The sequence below is a fragment of the Aegilops tauschii genome, unplaced genomic scaffold (genome assembly GCF_002575655.3).
Source record: "Aegilops tauschii subsp. strangulata cultivar AL8/78 unplaced genomic scaffold, Aet v6.0 Super-Scaffold_244, whole genome shotgun sequence".
NCBI lineage: Eukaryota > Viridiplantae > Streptophyta > Magnoliopsida > Poales > Poaceae > Aegilops > Aegilops tauschii.
The window spans coordinates 1,291,176-1,310,840 of record NW_027332463.1 but is presented as its reverse complement, the minus strand read 5'-3'; positions in this window follow the sequence as shown (position 1 = coordinate 1,310,840).

The following is a 19,665-nucleotide window of genomic DNA, read 5'->3' as shown; positions in this document are numbered from 1 at the left end:
AGGTTGTGCTCGGCGCCCTGTGACAAGGCGAATATGAGTTGTTCTTCCGCGGAAGAATCCTCATGTAAAGGGTACGACAGAAGCTTCTGCTTGAACCAACGCGTGAAACATGAGTTGTGCTCTTTGATTCTATCTCCGTCTGTCCTCTGTTGGCCTCGGTCATTGTACGTCTTCTCAATAGACGTTTTGTGCTCTACCACCCAAGGATCGACCACGTCTATGTGTTGTAGCGCGACTAGGTTTGCTCTTTCAAAGTCGGCGAGTCGACCATCGAAGTAGACATGCATTTCGCGGCGACCCTCACGGTGACCCCATCCAGCGAGCCTGCCGAGGTGCCTGTTGACGGGCAGACCAATGGGGTTCTCGATGCCTAGATAATTCGTGCAGTAGGAGATGCACTCTTCGGTCAGAAAGCCCCTGGCTATGCTTCCCTCTGGACGTGACATGTTGCGAACGTATCCTTTGATGACACCATTCATCCTTTCGAACGGTATCATGCTGTGCAGGAACGTCGGCCCGAGTTGGATGATATCCTCCACGATATGGACCAGCAGATGCACCATAACGTCGAAGAATGCGGGAGGGAAGTACATCTCAAGCTCGCATAGTATCACCACGATCTCTTCCTGTAGCCTTCTGAGTTGCCTCACGCCAACCGACTTCCGAGAGATGACGTCGAAAAAGTTGCATAGGCCAAATAGCGTTTCAAGGACGTGCGCGTCCATGATCCCACGGATTGCAACTGGAAGTATCTGCGTCATCAGCACGTGACAGTCGTGAGACTTCATCCCGCTGAACTTCTGCTTCACTGAGTCTAGGTATCTGCTTATCTTCCCCGCGTAACCATAAGGAAGTTTTACTCCTACGAGGCAGGTGAAAAACTGATCGATCTCCTCCTGACTTAGAGTGAAGCACGCGGGAGGGAAGTCATTTCCGGTCTTCTTGGCCTTTTTGCCTTTGCGACGACTTTCCGTGTCCTGCTTCGCCTCATCATCATCATCATCATTAGCGTGAAGCTCCTCCCTGATGCCCATTGATTTCAAGTCTGCCCTTGCTTTCGGCCCATCTTTGGTCCTCTCTGGCATGTTGAGCAGGGTACCAAGCAGACTCTCGCACACGTTCTTCGTGATATGCATGACATCAAGGCTGTGAGGCACACGGTGGATCTTCCAGTACGGCAAGTCCCAGAAAACAGACCTCGTTTTCCATACCTTTAGCAGTGGCTCTGGCGCCTTTCGCTTCTTTCTCGGCTCTGGCGCCTTTTGCTTCTTTCCCGGCAGTGGGCAATCTTTCCAATTTTTCAACAGCTCGTCTATTTCCTCGCCGCTCCTTGTACGCGGGCGTCTTCGGGGTTCGGTTTCACCATCGAACAGATCCTTGCGTTTCCTCCACGGGTCATCATCGCGAAGCCACCTTCGATGTCCCATGAACACGGTTTTCGAAGACCCGGGATCTCTATCTAGCTGGCGATACGTTGTGTCATCCATGCACCTGACACATCCAGAAAATCCGTGGACCACCTGCCCCGCGAGATATCCGAAACCGAGATAGTCGTGCACCGTCGTGAGCAGTGCGGCTCTCATAGGGAAATATTCTTTCTCTACGGCGTCCCACGTATTGGCTGGCGTTTTCCACAGCGTGTCTAGCTCCTCTTCCAGCAGCCCCAGATGCAGATTGATGTCGTACCCTGGTTGTTTCGGCCCTTCAATTAGCATACTCATGTGAATGTACTTCCTCTTCATGCACAACCAGGGGGGAAGGTTGTACATCCACACAAACACAGGCCAGGTGCTATGTGTGCTTCTCTGGCTGCCAAACGGATTGACTCCATTGGTGCTCGCGCCCAGCACGATGTTCCTTGGAACGCTCCCAAATTCTGGGTGTTCGAAGTTCAACGCTTGCCACTCGCTCCCATCCTTAGGGTGACTCAGCATCTTGTCTTTTTTATTTATCTCCGGATCATTTGCATCATCTTCTCGCTTCTTCTCCTCCCTATCTGCGTGCCAACGCAGGAGCTTTACTACCTTAGGGTCCGCAAAATACCGCTGCAGACGAGGAGTGATCGGAAAGTACCACACCACTTTTCGAGGAGCTTTCTTCCTCTTCTTGTATCGAGTGACGCCGCACACCGGACATATGGTAGACTCCGTGTGCTCGTCCCGATAAATGATGCAATTGTTCATGCACACATGGTATTTCACGTGCGGTAAATCCAGAGGACACACGATTTTCTTCGCCTCCTCGAAACTGGTCGGGCACTTGTTCCCCTTGGGAAGACGTTCGTGCCAGAATGACATGTTCTCGTTGAAGCATGCGTCGGTCATTTTGTGCTTTACCTTCATCTCCAGAGCCATGAGCGTTACTTTCAGGCGGGTATCCTCGGGCCTGCATCCTTCATACAATGGAGTAACCGCGTCTATCTCCAGTTGATCCAGCTTGGCTTTCTCTCGGGCGGCAGCTCTTGCGTTATCCGTCTGCTTGAGAACCAGCTCTTGAATATGAGGGTCCTGCACCCAGCCCATCGATGGTCCATCGTCGTCTGCTCCGTCGGCATCTTCATCTTCATAATCATGCCCTTCGTCTGCTCCCGCATCTTCCTCATCATCATGTCCGGCATCTTCTACATGATGACTGTGTACAGCATCACCATCGTGATCATGTCCAGGAGATTCTTCGTCTTCTCGCCCGCCCGAGCCGCGGTGGTTGTCTTGCTGCCCATCCTCATTTCTTGCCCGACCCCCATGGACGACTTCATAGTCATCTTCATCACCTTGCCACCTATAGCCATCCATGAAACCACGCAAGAGCAGGTGGTCCCGCACCTGCCCGGAATCCGGGTCCGCAATAAGGCTCTTCAGCTTGCATCTTCGACACGGACATCTTATCTCCGTCTCGTTCTTTTCAAGCATCTCGGCCTTCGCGGAGCTCAAAAACCTATTCACGATGCCTTCGGTCATCGTGCGGACCATGGTCACCTGCGGGGTAGAGCAAAACGATATTTTAGAACCAAGAAAAAATTTGGCATGAATTTCCCTAAAAATAGGACCAAAAAGAATGCATAGTGCCAAAATTCTCGCCGAAACGGAAATGAATCAACATTCCGGCAAAATATTGGCAACTATCGCATTTCAAATACCGGTACCTGCAAACACAAACATATATGCAAAACCACAAACATATGCAACACCACAAACATACATAGATCTAGCTAGGACATAAAAAGTGCATGTGCACGTTGTTGGAGGGAGAACAACATAAAGATAGCTTCCCCCTTACTTACCTATCAAAAAAGGGCCTTTAACCACGTAATTTGGATGAATTTATGGTGCAAATGAGGTGAGGAGGAGGAGGCAGCCGAGACAAGCTTGGAGGAGGGAGGAGAGAATGAAGTGGGGAAAGTGAGTGGGTAGGTGTGGCTGTCCAAAATATCTAGCTCGTCCCAGGTTACTAATGGCGCACCACCACATAATGCGCCATTAGTAACCCTGGTTACTAATGGCGCACCTGCTGGTGGTGCGCCATTAGTAGTTTTGCAAAAAACACTAATGGCGCACGGGGGAGCAGTGCGCCATTACTAGCTTAAACTAGTAATGGCGCACTGCCCCAGGTGCGCCATTAGTAGTTTTGCAAAAAAGTAAAAAATAAAAAAAATTGTAGTGGCGCACTATGTTGCTAGTGCGCCATTACTAGTTACAACTAGTAATGGCGCACTATGTCCTGGTGCGCCATTAGTATGTCTGGCAAAAAAAAATTGTTACTAATGGCGCACCGCGTGTCTGGTGCGCCATTAGTGTATTTCACACTAATGGAGCACCAGCACACGGTGCGCCACTGCTACATAGCAATGGCGCACCACATGTCTGGTGCGCCATTAGTGGCCATTCCATCTATAGCCCTTTTCCTAGTAGTGTTGCCGGCAAAACATTGAGATGCCTCGTTTTTAAATTCTAGTAAATCCAAAACTCGTCTGGAATTCATGAAACTTGGCATGCTATCATGGAACGGTATCAACATGCCGTGGTACAAATTTTGTCCCATTTGGGGTAGGTTTGGGTATATGCTTCTCACAAACCGGAGCTTCTCACAACAAGCATGATGGTTTTCGTTAGGGAACGTCCCACCTTTGGGGACGAAACGATATCCATTGCCTCTTATTGCTTTCAATTTTTTTCTCGTGTCAACATAGAACAACAGGAGTGTTGTGTGAATTTTTGTGATTTTTCGGGGTTCATTTGGACATTTTTATGCATTAACTGAGTTTTCAATGCATTTTATGTGCATAATTCAAATTTGAACTACATGCACATGCTCCAGTGCGTATAAATTGGTTGAAAAATCAAATCTGTGTCCTTGGGTGCATGCTTAGGTCCCATGCAAGAAATGGGAATGAAAATTCAAACAACGGGGCACCATTGATTGCCGGCAAAACATTGAGATGCCTGGATTTTAGATTCTAGTAAATCCAAAACTCATCTGAAATTCATGAAACTTGGCATGATATCATGGAGCGGCATCAACATATCGTGGTACAAATTTTGTCCCATTTGGGGCAGGTTTGGGTATATGCTTCTCACAAGCCGGAGCTTCTCACAACAAGCATGATGGTTTTTGGTACGGAACGTCCCACCTTTGGTGACGAAACAATATCCATTGCCTCTTATTGCTTTCAAATTTTTTTCTCCTGTCAACATAGAACAACAGGAGTGTTGTGTGAACTTTTGTGATTTCTCGGGGTTCGTTTAGACATTTTTATGCATTAACTGAGTTTTCAATGCATTTTATGTGCATAATTCAAATTTGAACTACATGCACATGCTCCAGTGCATATAAATTGGTTGAAAAATCAAATATGTGTCCTTGGGTGCATATTTATGTCCCATGCAAGAAATGGGAATGAATTTCAAACACCGGGGCACCGTTGATTGCCGGCAAAACATTGCGATGCCTGGTTTTTAAATTCTAGTAAATCCAAAACTCGTCTGAAATTCATGAAACTTAGCATGCTATCATGGAGCGGTATCAACATGCCGTGGTACATGTTTTGTCCCATTTGGGGTAGGTTTGGGTATATGCTTCTCACAAACTGGAGCTTCTCACAACAAGCATGATGGTTTTCGTTAGGGAACTTCTCACCTTTGGGGACGAAACGATATCCATTGCCTCTTATTGGTTTCAAATTTCTTTCCCGTGTCAACATAGAACAACAGGAGTGTTGTGTGAATTTTTGCGATTTTTTGGAGTTTGTAGGGACATTTTTATGCATTAACTGAGTTTTCAATGCATTTTATGTGCATAATTCAAATTTGAACAACATGCACATGCTCCAGTGCATATAAATTGGTTGAAAAATAAAATCTGTGTCCTGGGGTGCATGCTTAGGTCCCATGCAAGAAATGGGAATGAAAATTCAAACAACGGGGCACCGTTGATTGCCGACAAAACATTGAGATGCCTGGTTTTTAGATTCTAGTAAATCCAAAACTCGTCTGAAATTCATGAAACTTGGCATGCTATCATGGAGCGGCTTCAACATCTCGTGGTACAAATTTTGTCCCATTTGGGGCAGGTTTGGGTATATGCTTCTCAGAAACCGGAGCTTCTCACAACAAGCATGATGGTTTTCAGTAGGGAACGTCCCACCTTTGGGGACGAAACAATATCCATTGCCTCTTATTGCTTTCAATTTTTTTCTCGTGTCAACATAGAACAATAGGAGTGTTGTGTGAATTTTTGTGATTTTTCGGGGTTCGTTTGGACATTTTTATGCATTAACCGAGTTTTCAATGCATTTTATGTGCATAATTCAAATTTGAACTACATGCACATGCTCCAGTGCATATAGATTGGTTGAAAAATCAAATCTGTGTCCTTGGGTGCATGCTTAGGTCCCATGCAAGAAATGGGAATGAAAATTCAAACAACGGGGCACCGTTGATTGCCGACAAAACATTGAGATGCCTGGTTTTTAGATTCTAGTAAATCCAAAGCTCGTCTGAAATTCATGAAAATTGGCATGCTATCATGGAGCGGCATCAACATCTCGTGGTACAAATTTTGTCCCATGTGGGGCAGGTTTGGGTATATGCTTCTCACAAACCGGAGCTTCTCACAACAAGCATGATGGTTTTCGGTAGGGAACGTCCCACCTTTGGGAACGAAACAATATCCATTGCCTCTTATTGCTTTCAATTTTTTTTTCTCGTGTCAACATCAAACAACAGGAGTGTTGTTTGAATTTTTGTGATTTTTCGGGGTTCGTTTGGACATTTTTATGCATTAACTGAGTTTTCAATGCATTTTTTGTGCATAATTCAAATTTGAACTACATGCACATGCTCTAGTGCATATAAATTGGTTGAAAAATCAAATCTGTGTCCTTCGGTGCATGCGTAGGTCCCATGCTAGAAATGGGAATGAAAATTGAAACAACGGGGCACCGTGGTTGCCGGCAAAACATTGAGATGCCTGGTTTTTAGATTCTAGTAAATCCAAAACTCGTCTGAAATTCATGAAATTTGGCATGATATCATGGAGCGGTATCAACATGCCGTGGTACAAATTTTGTCCTATTTGGGGTAGGTTTGGGTATATGCTTCTCACAAATCGGAGCTTCTCACAACAAGCATGATGGTTTTCGTTAGGGAACGTCTCACCTTTGGGGACGAAACGATATCCATTGCCTCTTATTGCTTTCAAATTTTTTTCTCGTGTCAACATAGAACAACAGGAGTGTTGTGTGAATTTTTGTGATTTTTCGGGGTTTGTTTGGACATTTTTATGGATTAACTGAGTTTTCAATGCATTTTATGTGCATAATTCAAATTTGAACAACATTTACATGCTCGAGTGCATATAAATTGGATGAAAAATCAAATCTGTGTCCTTGGGTGCATGCGTAGGTCCCATGCAAGAAATGGGAATGAAAATTCAAACAACGGGGCACCGTGATTGCCGGCAAAACATTGAGATTCCTGGTTTTTAGATTCTAGTAAATCCAAAACTCGTCTGAAATTCATGAAACTTGGCATGCTATCATGGAGCGGCATCAACATGTCGTGGTACAAATTTTGTCCCATTTGGGGCAGGTTTGGGTATATGCTTATCAAAAACCGGAGCTTCTCACAACAAGCGTGATGGTTTTCGGTAGGGAACGTCCCACCTTTGGGGACGAAACGATATCCGTTGCCTCTTATTGCTTTCAATTTTTTCTCTCATGTCAACATAGAACAACAGGAGTGTTTTGTGAATTTTTGTCATTTTTCAGGGTTCGTTTGGACATTTTCATGCATTAACTGAGTTTTCAATGCATTTTATGTGCATAATTCAAATTTGAACTACATGCACATGCTCCAGTGCACATAAATTGATTGAAAAATCAAATCTGTGTCCTTGGGTGCATGCTTAGTTCCCATGCAAGAAATGGGATTGAATTTCAAACACCGGGGCAACGTTGATTGCCGGCAAAACATTGAGATGCCTGGTTTTTATATTCTAGTAAATCCAAAACTCGTCTAAAATTCATGAAACTTGGCATGCTATCATGGAGCGGTATCAACATGCCGTGGTACAAATTTTGTCCCATTTGGGGTAGGTTTGGGTATATGCTTCTCACAAACTGGAGCTTCTCACAACAAGCATGATGGTTTTCGTTAGGGAACGTCTCACCTTTGGGGACGAAACGATATCCATTGCCTCTTATTGCTTTCAAATTTTTTTCTCATGTCAACATAGAACAGCAGGAGTGTGGTGTGAATTTTTGTAATTTTTCGGGGTTTGTTTGGACATTTTTATGCATTAACTGCGTTTTCAATGCATTTTATGTGCATAATTCAAATTCGAACAATATGCACATGCTCCAGTGCATATAAATTGGTTGAAAAATCAAATCTGTGTCATTGGGTGCATGCTTAGTTCCCATGCAAGAAATGGGAATGAAAATTCAAACAACGGGGCACCGTTGATTGCCCGCAAAACATTGAGATGCCTGGTTTTTAGATTCTAGTAAATCCAAAACTCGTCTGAAATTCATGAAACTTGGCATGCTATCATGGAGCGGCATCAACATGTCGTGGTACAAATTTTGTCCCATTTGGGGCAGGTTTGGGTATATGCTTCTTAGAAACTGGAGCTTCTCAGAACAAGCATGATGGTTTTCGGTAGGGAACGTCCCACCTTTGGGGACGAAACGATATCCATTGCCTCTTATTTCTTTCAATTTTTTTTCTCGTGTCAACATAGAACAACAGGAGTGTTGTGTGAATTTTTGTGATTTCTCAGGGTTCGTTTGGACATTTTTATGCATTAACTGAGTTTTCAATGCATTTTATGTGCATAATTCAAATTTGAACTACATGCACATGCTCCAGTGCATATAAATTGGTTGAAAAATCAAATCTGTGTCCTTGGGTGCATGTTTATGTCCCATGCAAGAAATGGGAATGAATTTCAAACACCGGGGCACCGTTGATTGCCGGCAAAACATTGAGATGCCTGGTTTTTAAATTCTAGTAAATCCAAAACTCGTCTGAAATTCATGAAACTTGGCATGCTATCATGGAGCAGTTTCAACTTGCCGTGGTACAATTTTTGTCCCATTTGGGGTAGGTTTGGGTATATGCTTCTCACAAACTCGAGCTTCTCACAACAAGCATGATGGTTTTCGGTACGGAACGTCTCACCTTTGGGGTCGAAACGATATCCATTGCCATTTATTGCTTTCAAATTTTTTCCTCGTGTCAACAAAGAACAACAGGAGTGTTGTGTGAATTTTTGTGCTTTTTCGGGGTTTGTTTGGACATTTTTATATATTAACTGAGTTTTCAATGCATTTTATGTGCATAATTCAAATTTGAACAACATGCACATGCTCCAGTGCATATAAATGGGTTGAAAAATCAAATTTGTGTCCTTGGGTGCATGCTTAGGTCCCATGCAAGAAATGGGAATGAAAATTTAAACAACGGGGCACCGTTTATTGCCGGCAAAACATTGAGATGCCTAGTTTTTAGATTCTAGTAAATCCAAAACTCGTCTTAAATTCATGAAACTTGGCATGCTATCATGGAGCGGCATCAACATGTCGTGGTACAAATTTTGTCCCATTTGGGGCAGGTTTGGGTATATGCTTCTCAGAAACCGGAGCTTCTGACAACAAGCATGATGGTTTTAGGTCGGGAACGTCCCACCTTTGGGGACGAAACAATATCCATTGCCTCTTATTGCTTTCAAATTTTTTTGCTCGTGTCAACATAGAACAACAGGAGTGTTGTGTGAATTTTTGTGATTTTTCGGGGTTCGTTTGGACATATTTATACATTAACTGAGTTTTCAATGCATTTTATGTGCATAATTCAAATTTGAACTACATGCACATGCTCCAGTGCATATAAATTGGTTGAAAAATCAAATCTGTGTCCTTGGGTGCATGCTTAGGTCCCATGCAAGAAATGGGAATGAATTTCAAACACCGGGGCACCGTTGATTGCCGGCAAAACATTGAGATGCCTGGTTTTTAAATTCTAGTAAATCCAAAACTCGTCTGAAATTCATGAAACTTGGCATGCTATCATGGACCAGCATCAACATGCCGTGGTACAAATTTTGTCCCATTTGGGGCAGGTTTGGGTATATGCTTCTCAGAAACCGGAGCTTCTCACAACAAGCATGATGGTTTTCGGTAGGGAACGTCCCACCTTTGGGGACGAAACAATATTGATTGCCTCTTATTGCTTTCATTTTTTTTCTCGTGTCAACATAGAACAACAGGAGTGTTGTGTGAATTTTTTTGATTTCTCGGGGTTCGTTTGGACATTTTTATGAATTAACTCAGTTTTCTATGCATTTTATGTGCATAATTCAAATTTGAACTACATGCACATGCACAAGTGCATATAAATTGGTTGAAAACTCAAATCTTTGTCCTTTGGTGCATGCTTAGGTCCCATGCAAGAAATGGGAATGAATTTCAAACACCGGGGACCATTGATTGCGTGCAAAACATTGAGATGCCTGGTTTTTAAATTCTAGTAAATCCAAAACTCGTCTGAAATTCATGAAACTTGGCATGCTATCATGGAGCGGTATCAACATGCCGTGGTACAAATTTTGTCCCATTTGGGGCAGGTTTGGGTATATGCTTCTCACAAACTGGAGCTTCTCACAACAAGCATGATGGTTTTCGTTAGGGAACGTCTCACCTTTGGGGACGAAACGATATCCATTGCCTCTTATTGCCTTCAATTTTTTTTCTCGTGTCAACATAGAACAAAAGGAGTGTTGTGTGATTTTTTTTGATTTTTCAGGGTTTGTTTGGACATTTTTATGCATTAACTGAGTTTTCAATGCATTTTATGTGCATAATTCAAATTTGAACAAGATGCACATGCTCCAGTGCGTATAAATTGGTTGAAAAATCAAATCTGTGTCCTTGGGTGCATGCTTAGGTCCCATGCAAGATATGGGAATGAAAATTCAAACAATGGGGCATCGTTGATTGCCGGCAAAACATTGAGATACCTGGTTTTTAGATTCTAGTAAATCCAAAACTCGTCTGAAATTCATGAAACTTGGCATGCTATCATGGAGCGGCATCAACATGTCGTGGTACAAATTTTGGCCCATTTGGGGCAGGTTTGGGTATATGCTTCTCAGAAACTGGAGCTTCTCACAACAAGCATGATGGTTTTCGGTAGGGAACGTCCCACCTTTGGGGACGAAACAATATCCATTGCCTCTTATTGATTTCAAATTTTTTTTCTCGTGTCAACATAGAACAACAGGAGTGTTGTGTGAATTTTTGTGATTGTTCGGGGTTCGTTTGGACATTTTTATGCATTAACTGAGTTTTCAATGAATTTTTTGTGCATAATTCAAATTTGAACTACATGCACATGCTCCAGTGCATATAAATTGGTTGAAAAATCAAATCTGTGTCCTTGGGTGCATACTTAGGTCCCATGCAAGATATGGGAATGAAAATTCAAACAATGGGGCATCGTTGATTGCCGGCAAAACATTGAGATACCTGGTTTTTAGATTCTAGTAAATCCAAAACTCGTCTAAAATTCATGAAACTTGGCATGCTATCATGGAGCGGCATCAACATGTCGTGGTACAAATTTTGGCCCATTTGGGGCAGGTTTGGGTATATGCTTCTCAGAAACCGGAGCTTCTCACAACAAGCATGATGGTTTTCGGTAGGGAACGTCCCACCTTTGGGGACGAAACAATATCCATTGCCTCTTATTGATTTCAAATTTTTTTCTCATGCCAACATAGAACAACAGGAGTGTTGTGTGTATTTTTGTGATTTTTTGGGGTTCGTTTGGACATTTTTATGCATTAGCTGAGTTTTTCAATGAATTTTTTGTGCATAATTCAAATTTGAACTACATGCACATGCTCCAGTGCATATAAATTGGTTGAAAAATCAAATCTGTGTCCTTGGGTGCATACTTAGGTCCCATTCAAGAAATGGGAATGAACTTCCAAACACCGGGGCACCGTTGATTGCCGGGAAAACATTGAGATGCCTGGTTTTTAGATTCTAGTAAATCCAAAACTCGTCTGAAATTCATGAAACTTGGCATGCTATCATGGAGCGGCATCAACATGTCGTGGTACAAATTTTGGCCCATTTGGGGCAGGTTTGGGTATATGCTTCTCAGAAACTGGAGCTTCTCACAACAAGCATGATGGTTTTCGGTAGGGAACGTCCCACCTTTGGGGACGAAACAATATCCATTGCCTCTTATTGATTTCAAATTTTTTTCTCGTGTCAACATAGAACAACAGGAGTGTTGTGTGAATTTTTGTGATTGTTCGGGGTTCGTTTGGACATTTTTATGCATTAACTGAGTTTTCAATGCATTTTATGTGCATAATTCAAATTTGAACTACATGCACATGCTCCAGTGCAACTAAATTTGAATTTCAAACACCGGGGCACCGTTGATTGCCGGCAAAACATTGAGATGCCTGTTTTTTAAATTCTAGTAAATTGAAAACTCGTCTGAAATTCATGAAACTTGGCATGCTATCATGGAGCGGCATAAACATGTCGTGGTACAAATTTTGTCCCATTTGGGGCAGGTTTGGGTATATGCTTCTCACAAACCGGAGATTCTCACAACAAGCATGATGGTTTTCGGTAGGGAACGTCCCACTTGTGGGGACGAAACCATATCCATTGCTTCTTATTGCTTTCAATTTTTTTTTCTTGTGTCAACATAGAACAACAGGAGTGTTGTGTGATTTTTCGGGGTTCGTTTGGAAATTTTTATGCATTAACTGAGTTTTCTATGCATTTTATGGGCGTAATTCAAATTTGAACTACATGCACATGCTCCAGTGCAACTAAATTGGTTGAAAAATCTTAGGTCCCATGCAAGAACTGGGAGTGAATTTCAAACAACGGGGCACCGTTGATTGTCGGCAAAACATTGAGATGCCTGGTTTTTAAATTCTAGTAAATCCAAAACTCGTCTGAAATTCATGAAACTTGGCATGCTATCATGGAGCGGCATTAACATGTCGTGGTACAAATTTTGTCCCATTTGGGGAAGGTTTGGGTATATGCTTCTCACATACCGGAGCTTGTCATGACAAGCATGATGGTTTTTGGTAGGGAACGTCCCACCTTTGGGGACGAAATGATATCCATTGCCTCTTATTGCTTTCAAATTTTTTTCTCATGCCAACATAGAACAACAGGAGTGTTGTGTGTATTTTTGTGATTTTTTGGGGTTCGTTTGGACATTTTTATGCATTAGCTGAGTTTTTCAATGAATTTTTTGTGCATAATTCAAATTTGAACTACATGCACATGCTCCAGTGCATATAAATTGGTTGAAAAATCAAATCTGTGTCCTTGGGTGCATACTTAGGTCCCATTCAAGAAATGGGAATGAACTTCCAAACACCGGGGCACCGTTGATTGCCGGGAAAACATTGAGATGCCTGGTTTTTAGATTCTAGTAAATCCAAAACTCGTCTGAAATTCATGAAACTTGGCATGCTATCATGGAGCGGCATCAACATGTCGTGGTACAAATTTTGTCCCATTTGGGGCAGGTTTGGGTATATGCTTCTTAGAAACCGGAGCTTCTCACCACAAGCATGATGGTTTTCGGTAGTGAACGTCCCACCTTTGGGGACGAAACGATATCCATTGCCTCTTATTGCTTTCAATTTTTTTTCCTCGTGTCAACATAGAACAACAGGAGTGTTGTGTGAATTTTTGTGATTTCTCGGGGTTCGTTTGGACATTTTTATGCATTAACTGAGTTTTCAATGCATTTTAGGTGCATAATGAACTACATGCACATGCTCCAGTGCATATAAATTGGTTGAAAAATCAAATCTGTGTCCTTGGGTGCATGCTTAGGTCCCATTCAAGAAATGGGAATGAATTTCAAACACCGGGGACCATTGATTGCGTGCAAAACATTGAGATGCCTGGTTTTTAAATTCTAGTAAATCCAAAACTCGTCTGAAATTCATGAAACTTGCCATGCTATCATGGAGCGGTATCAACATGCCGTGGTACAAATTTTGTCCCATTTGGGGCAGGTTTGGGTATATGCTTCTCAGAAACCGGAGCTTCTCACAACAAGCATGATGGTTTTCGGTAGGGAACGTCCCACCTTTGGGGACGAAACAATATCCATTGCCTCTTATTGATTTCAAATTTTTTTCTCATGCCAACATAGAACAACAGGAGTGTTGTGTGTATTTTTGTGATTTTTTGGGGTTCGTTTGGACATTTTTATGCATTAGCTGAGTTTTTCAATGAATTTTTTGTGCATAATTCAAATTTGAACTACATGCACATGCTCCAGTGCATATAAATTGGTTGAAAAATCAAATCTGTGTCCTTGGGTGCATACTTAGGTCCCATTCAAGAAATGGGAATGAACTTCCAAACACCGGGGCACCGTTGATTGCCGGGAAAACATTGAGATGCCTGGTTTTTAGATTCTAGTAAATCCAAAACTCGTCTGAAATTCATGAAACTTGGCATGCTATCATGGAGCGGCATCAACATGTCGTGGTACAAATTTTGGCCCATTTGGGGCAGGTTTGGGTATATGCTTCTCAGAAACTGGAGCTTCTCACAACAAGCATGATGGTTTTCGGTAGGGAACGTCCCACCTTTGGGGACGAAACAATATCCATTGCCTCTTATTGATTTCAAATTTTTTTCTCGTGTCAACATAGAACAACAGGAGTGTTGTGTGAATTTTTGTGATTGTTCGGGGTTCGTTTGGACATTTTTATGCATTAACTGAGTTTTCAATGCATTTTATGTGCATAATTCAAATTTGAACTACATGCACATGCTCCAGTGCAACTAAATTTGAATTTCAAACACCGGGGCACCGTTGATTGCCGGCAAAACATTGAGATGCCTGTTTTTTAAATTCTAGTAAATTGAAAACTCGTCTGAAATTCATGAAACTTGGCATGCTATCATGGAGCGGCATAAACATGTCGTGGTACAAATTTTGTCCCATTTGGGGCAGGTTTGGGTATATGCTTCTCACAAACCGGAGATTCTCACAACAAGCATGATGGTTTTCGGTAGGGAACGTCCCACTTGTGGGGACGAAACCATATCCATTGCTTCTTATTGCTTTCAATTTTTTTTTCTTGTGTCAACATAGAACAACAGGAGTGTTGTGTGATTTTTCGGGGTTCGTTTGGAAATTTTTATGCATTAACTGAGTTTTCTATGCATTTTATGGGCGTAATTCAAATTTGAACTACATGCACATGCTCCAGTGCAACTAAATTGGTTGAAAAATCTTAGGTCCCATGCAAGAACTGGGAGTGAATTTCAAACAACGGGGCACCGTTGATTGTCGGCAAAACATTGAGATGCCTGGTTTTTAAATTCTAGTAAATCCAAAACTCGTCTGAAATTCATGAAACTTGGCATGCTATCATGGAGCGGCATTAACATGTCGTGGTACAAATTTTGTCCCATTTGGGGAAGGTTTGGGTATATGCTTCTCACATACCGGAGCTTGTCATGACAAGCATGATGGTTTTTGGTAGGGAACGTCCCACCTTTGGGGACGAAATGATATCCATTGCCTCTTATTGCTTTCAAATTTTTTTCTCATGCCAACATAGAACAACAGGAGTGTTGTGTGTATTTTTGTGATTTTTTGGGGTTCGTTTGGACATTTTTATGCATTAGCTGAGTTTTTCAATGAATTTTTTGTGCATAATTCAAATTTGAACTACATGCACATGCTCCAGTGCATATAAATTCGTTGAAAAATCAAATCTGTGTCCTTGGGTGCATACTTAGGTCCCATTCAAGAAATGGGAATGAACTTCCAAACACCGGGGCACCGTTGATTGCCGGGAAAACATTGAGATGCCTGGTTTTTAGATTCTAGTAAATCCAAAACTCGTCTGAAATTCATGAAACTTGGCATGCTATCATGGAGCGGCATCAACATGTCGTGGTACAAATTTTGTCCCATTTGGGGCAGGTTTGGGTATATGCTTCTTAGAAACCGGAGCTTCTCACCACAAGCATGATGGTTTTCGGTAGTGAACGTCCCACCTTTGGGGACGAAACGATATCCATTGCCTCTTATTGCTTTCAATTTTTTTTCCTCGTGTCAACATAGAACAACAGGAGTGTTGTGTGAATTTTTGTGATTTCTCGGGGTTCGTTTGGACATTTTTATGCATTAACTGAGTTTTCAATGCATTTTAGGTGCATAATGAACTACATGCACATGCTCCAGTGCATATAAATTGGTTGAAAAATCAAATCTGTGTCCTTGGGTGCATGCTTAGGTCCCATTCAAGAAATGGGAATGAATTTCAAACACCGGGGACCATTGATTGCGTGCAAAACATTGAGATGCCTGGTTTTTAAATTCTAGTAAATCCAAAACTCGTCTGAAATTCATGAAACTTGCCATGCTATCATGGAGCGGTATCAACATGCCGTGGTACAAATTTTGTCCCATTTGGGGCAGGTTTGGGTATATGCTTCTCACAAACTGGAGCTTCTCACAACAAGCATGATGGTTTTCGTTAGGGAACGTCTCACCTTTGGGGACGAAACGATATCCATTGCCTCTTATTGCTTTCAATTTTTTTTCTCGTGTCAACATAGAACAAAAGGAGTGTTGTGTGAATTTTTTTTGATTTTTCAGGGTTTGTTTGGACATTTTTATGCATTAACTGAGTTTTCAATGCATTTTATGTGCATAATTCAAATTTGAACAAGATGCACATGCTCCAGTGCGTATAAATTGGTTGAAAAATCAAATCTGTGTCCTTGGGTGCATGCTTAGGTCCCATGCAAGAAATGGGAATGAAAATTCAAACAATGGGGCATCGTTGATTGCCGGCAAAACATTGAGATACCTTTTTTTGTAGATTCTAGTAAATCCAAAACTCGTCTGAAATTCATGAAACTTGGCATGCTATCATGGAGCGGCATCAACATGTCGTGGTACAAATTTTGGCCCATTTGGGGCAGGTTAGGGTATATGCTTCTCAGAAACTGGAGCTTCTCACAACAAGCATGATGGTTTTAGGTAGGGAACGTCCCACCTTTGGGGACGAAACAATATCCATTGCCTCTTATTGATTTCAAATTTTTTTCTCGTGTCAACATAGAACAACAGGAGTGTTGTCTGAATTTTTGTGATTGTTCGGGGTTCGTTTGGACATTTTTATGCATTAACTGAGTTTTCAATGCATTTTATGTGCATAATTCAAATTTGAACTACATGCACATGCTCCAGTGCAACTAAATTTGAATTTCAAACACCGGGGCACCGTTGATTGCCGGCAAAACATTGAGATGCCTGTTTTTTAAATTCTAGTAAATCGAAAACTCGTCTGAAATTCATGAAACTTGGCATGCTATCATGGAGCGGCATAAACATGTCGTGGTACAAATTTTGTCCCATTTGGGGCAGGTTTGGGTATATGCTTCTCACAAACCGGAGATTCTCACAACAAGCATGATGGTTTTCGGTAGGGACCGTCCCACTTGTGGGGACGAAACCATATCCATTGCTTCTTATTGCTTTCAATTTTTTTTTCTTGTGTCAACATAGAACAACAGGAGTGTTGTGTGATTTTTGTGATTTTTCGGGGTTCGTTTGGAAACTTTTATGCATTAACTGAGTTTTCTATGCATTTTATGGGCGTAATTCAAATTTGAACTACATGAACATGCTCCAGTGCAACTAAATTGGTTGAAAAATCTTAGGTCCCATGCAAGAAATGGGAGTGAATTTCAAACAACGGGGCACCGTTGATTGTCGGCAAAACATTGAGATGCCTGGTTTTTAAATTCTAGTAAATCCAAAACTCGTCTGAAATTCATGAAACTTGGCATGCTATCATGGAGCGGCATCAACATGTCGTGGTACAAATTTTGTCCCATTTGGGGAAGGTTTGGGTATATGCTTCTCACATACCGGAGCTTGTCATGACAAGCATGATGGTTTTTGGTAGGGAACGTCCCACCTTTGGGGACGAAATGATATCCATTGCCTCTTATTGCTTTCAAATTTTTTTCTCATGCCAACATAGAACAACAGGAGTGTTGTGTGTATTTTTGTGATTTTTTGGGGTTCGTTTGGACATTTTTATGCATTAACTGAGTTTTTCAATGAATTTTTTGTGCATAATTCAAATTTGAACTACATGCACATGCTCCAATGCATATAAATTGGTTGAAAAATCAAATCTGTGTCCTTGGGTGCATACTTAGGTCCCATTCAAGAAATGGGAATGAACTTCAAACACCGGGGCACCGTTTATTGCCGACAAAACATTGAGATGCCTGGTTTTTAGATTCTAGTAAATCCAAAACTCGTCTGAAATTCATGAAACTTGGCATGCTATCATGGAGCGGCATCAACATGTCGTGGTACAAATTTTGTCCCATTTGGGGCAAGTTTGGGTATATGCTTCTTAGAAACCGGAGCTTCTCACCACAAGCATGATGGTTTTCGGTAGGGAACGTCCCACCTTTGGGGACGAAACGATATCCATTGCCTCTTATTGCTTTCAATTTTTTTTCCTCGTGTCAACATAGAACAACAGGAGTGTTGTGTGAATTTTTGTGACTTCTCGGGGTTCGTTTGGACATTTTTATGCATTAACTGAGTTTTCAATGCATTTTATGTGCATAATGAACTACATGCACATGCTCCAGTGCATATAAATTGGTTGAAAAATCAAATCTGTGTCCTTGGGTGCATGCTTAGGTCCCATGCAAGAAATGGGAATGAATTTCAAACACCGGGGACCATTGATTGCGTGCAAAACATTGAGATGCCTGGTTTTTAAATTCTAGTAAATCCAAAACTCGTCTGAAATTCATGAAACTTGCCATGCTATCATGGAGCGGTTCAACATGCCGTGGTACAAATTTTGTCCCATTTGGGGCAGGTTTGGGTATATGCTTCTCAGAAACTGGAGCTTCTCACAACAAGCATGATGGTTTTCGTTAGGGAACGTCTCACCTTTGGGGACGAAACGATATCCATTGCCTCTTATTGCTTTCAATTTTTTTTCTCGTGTCAACATAGAACAAAAGGAGTGTTGTGTGAATTTTTTTGATTTTTCAGGGTTTGTTTGGACATTTTTATGCATTAACTGAGTTTTCAATGCATTTTATGTGCATAATTCAAATTTGAACAAGATGCACATGCTCTAGTGCGTATAAATTGGTTGAAAAATCAAATCTGTGTCCTTGGGTGCATGCTTAGGTCCCATGCAAGAAATGGGAATGAAAATTCAAACAATGGGGCATCGTTGATTGCCGGCAAAACATTGAGATACCTGGTTTTTAGATTCTAGTAAATCCAAAACTCGTCTAAAATTCATGAAACTTGGCATGCTATCATGGAGCGGCATCAACATGTCGTGGTACAAATTTTGGCCCATTTGGGGCAGGTTAGGGTATATGCTTCTCAGAAACTGGAGCTTCTCACAACAAGCATGATGGTTTTCGGTAGGGAACGTCCCACCTTTGGGGACGAAACAATATCCATTGCCTCTTATTGATTTCTAATTTTTTTCTCGTGTCAACATAGAACAACAGGAGTGTTGTCTGAATTTTTGTGATTGTTCGGGGTTCGTTTGGACATTTTTATGCATTAACTGAGTTTTCAATGCATTTTATGTGCATAATTCAAATTTGAACTACATGCACATGCTCCAGTGCAACTAAATTTGAATTTCAAACACCGGGGCACCGTTGATTGCCGGCAAAACATTGAGATGCATGTTTTTTAAATTCTAGTAAATCGAAAACTCTTCTGAAATTCATGAAACTTGGCATGCTATCATGGAGCGGCATAAACATGTCGTGGTACAAATTTTGTCCCATTTGGGGCAGGTTTGGGTATATGCTTCTCACAAACCGGAGATTCTCACAACAAGCATGATGGTTTTCGGTAGGGAACGTCCCACTTGTGGGGACGAAACCATATCCATTGCTTCTTATTGCTTTCAATTTTTTTTCTTGTGTCAACATAGAACAACAGGAGTGTTGTGTGATTTTTGTGATTTTTCGGGGTTCGTTTGGAAATTTTTATGCATTAACTGAGTTTTCTATGCATTTTATGGGCGTAATTCAAATTTGAACTACATGCACATGCTCCAGTGCAA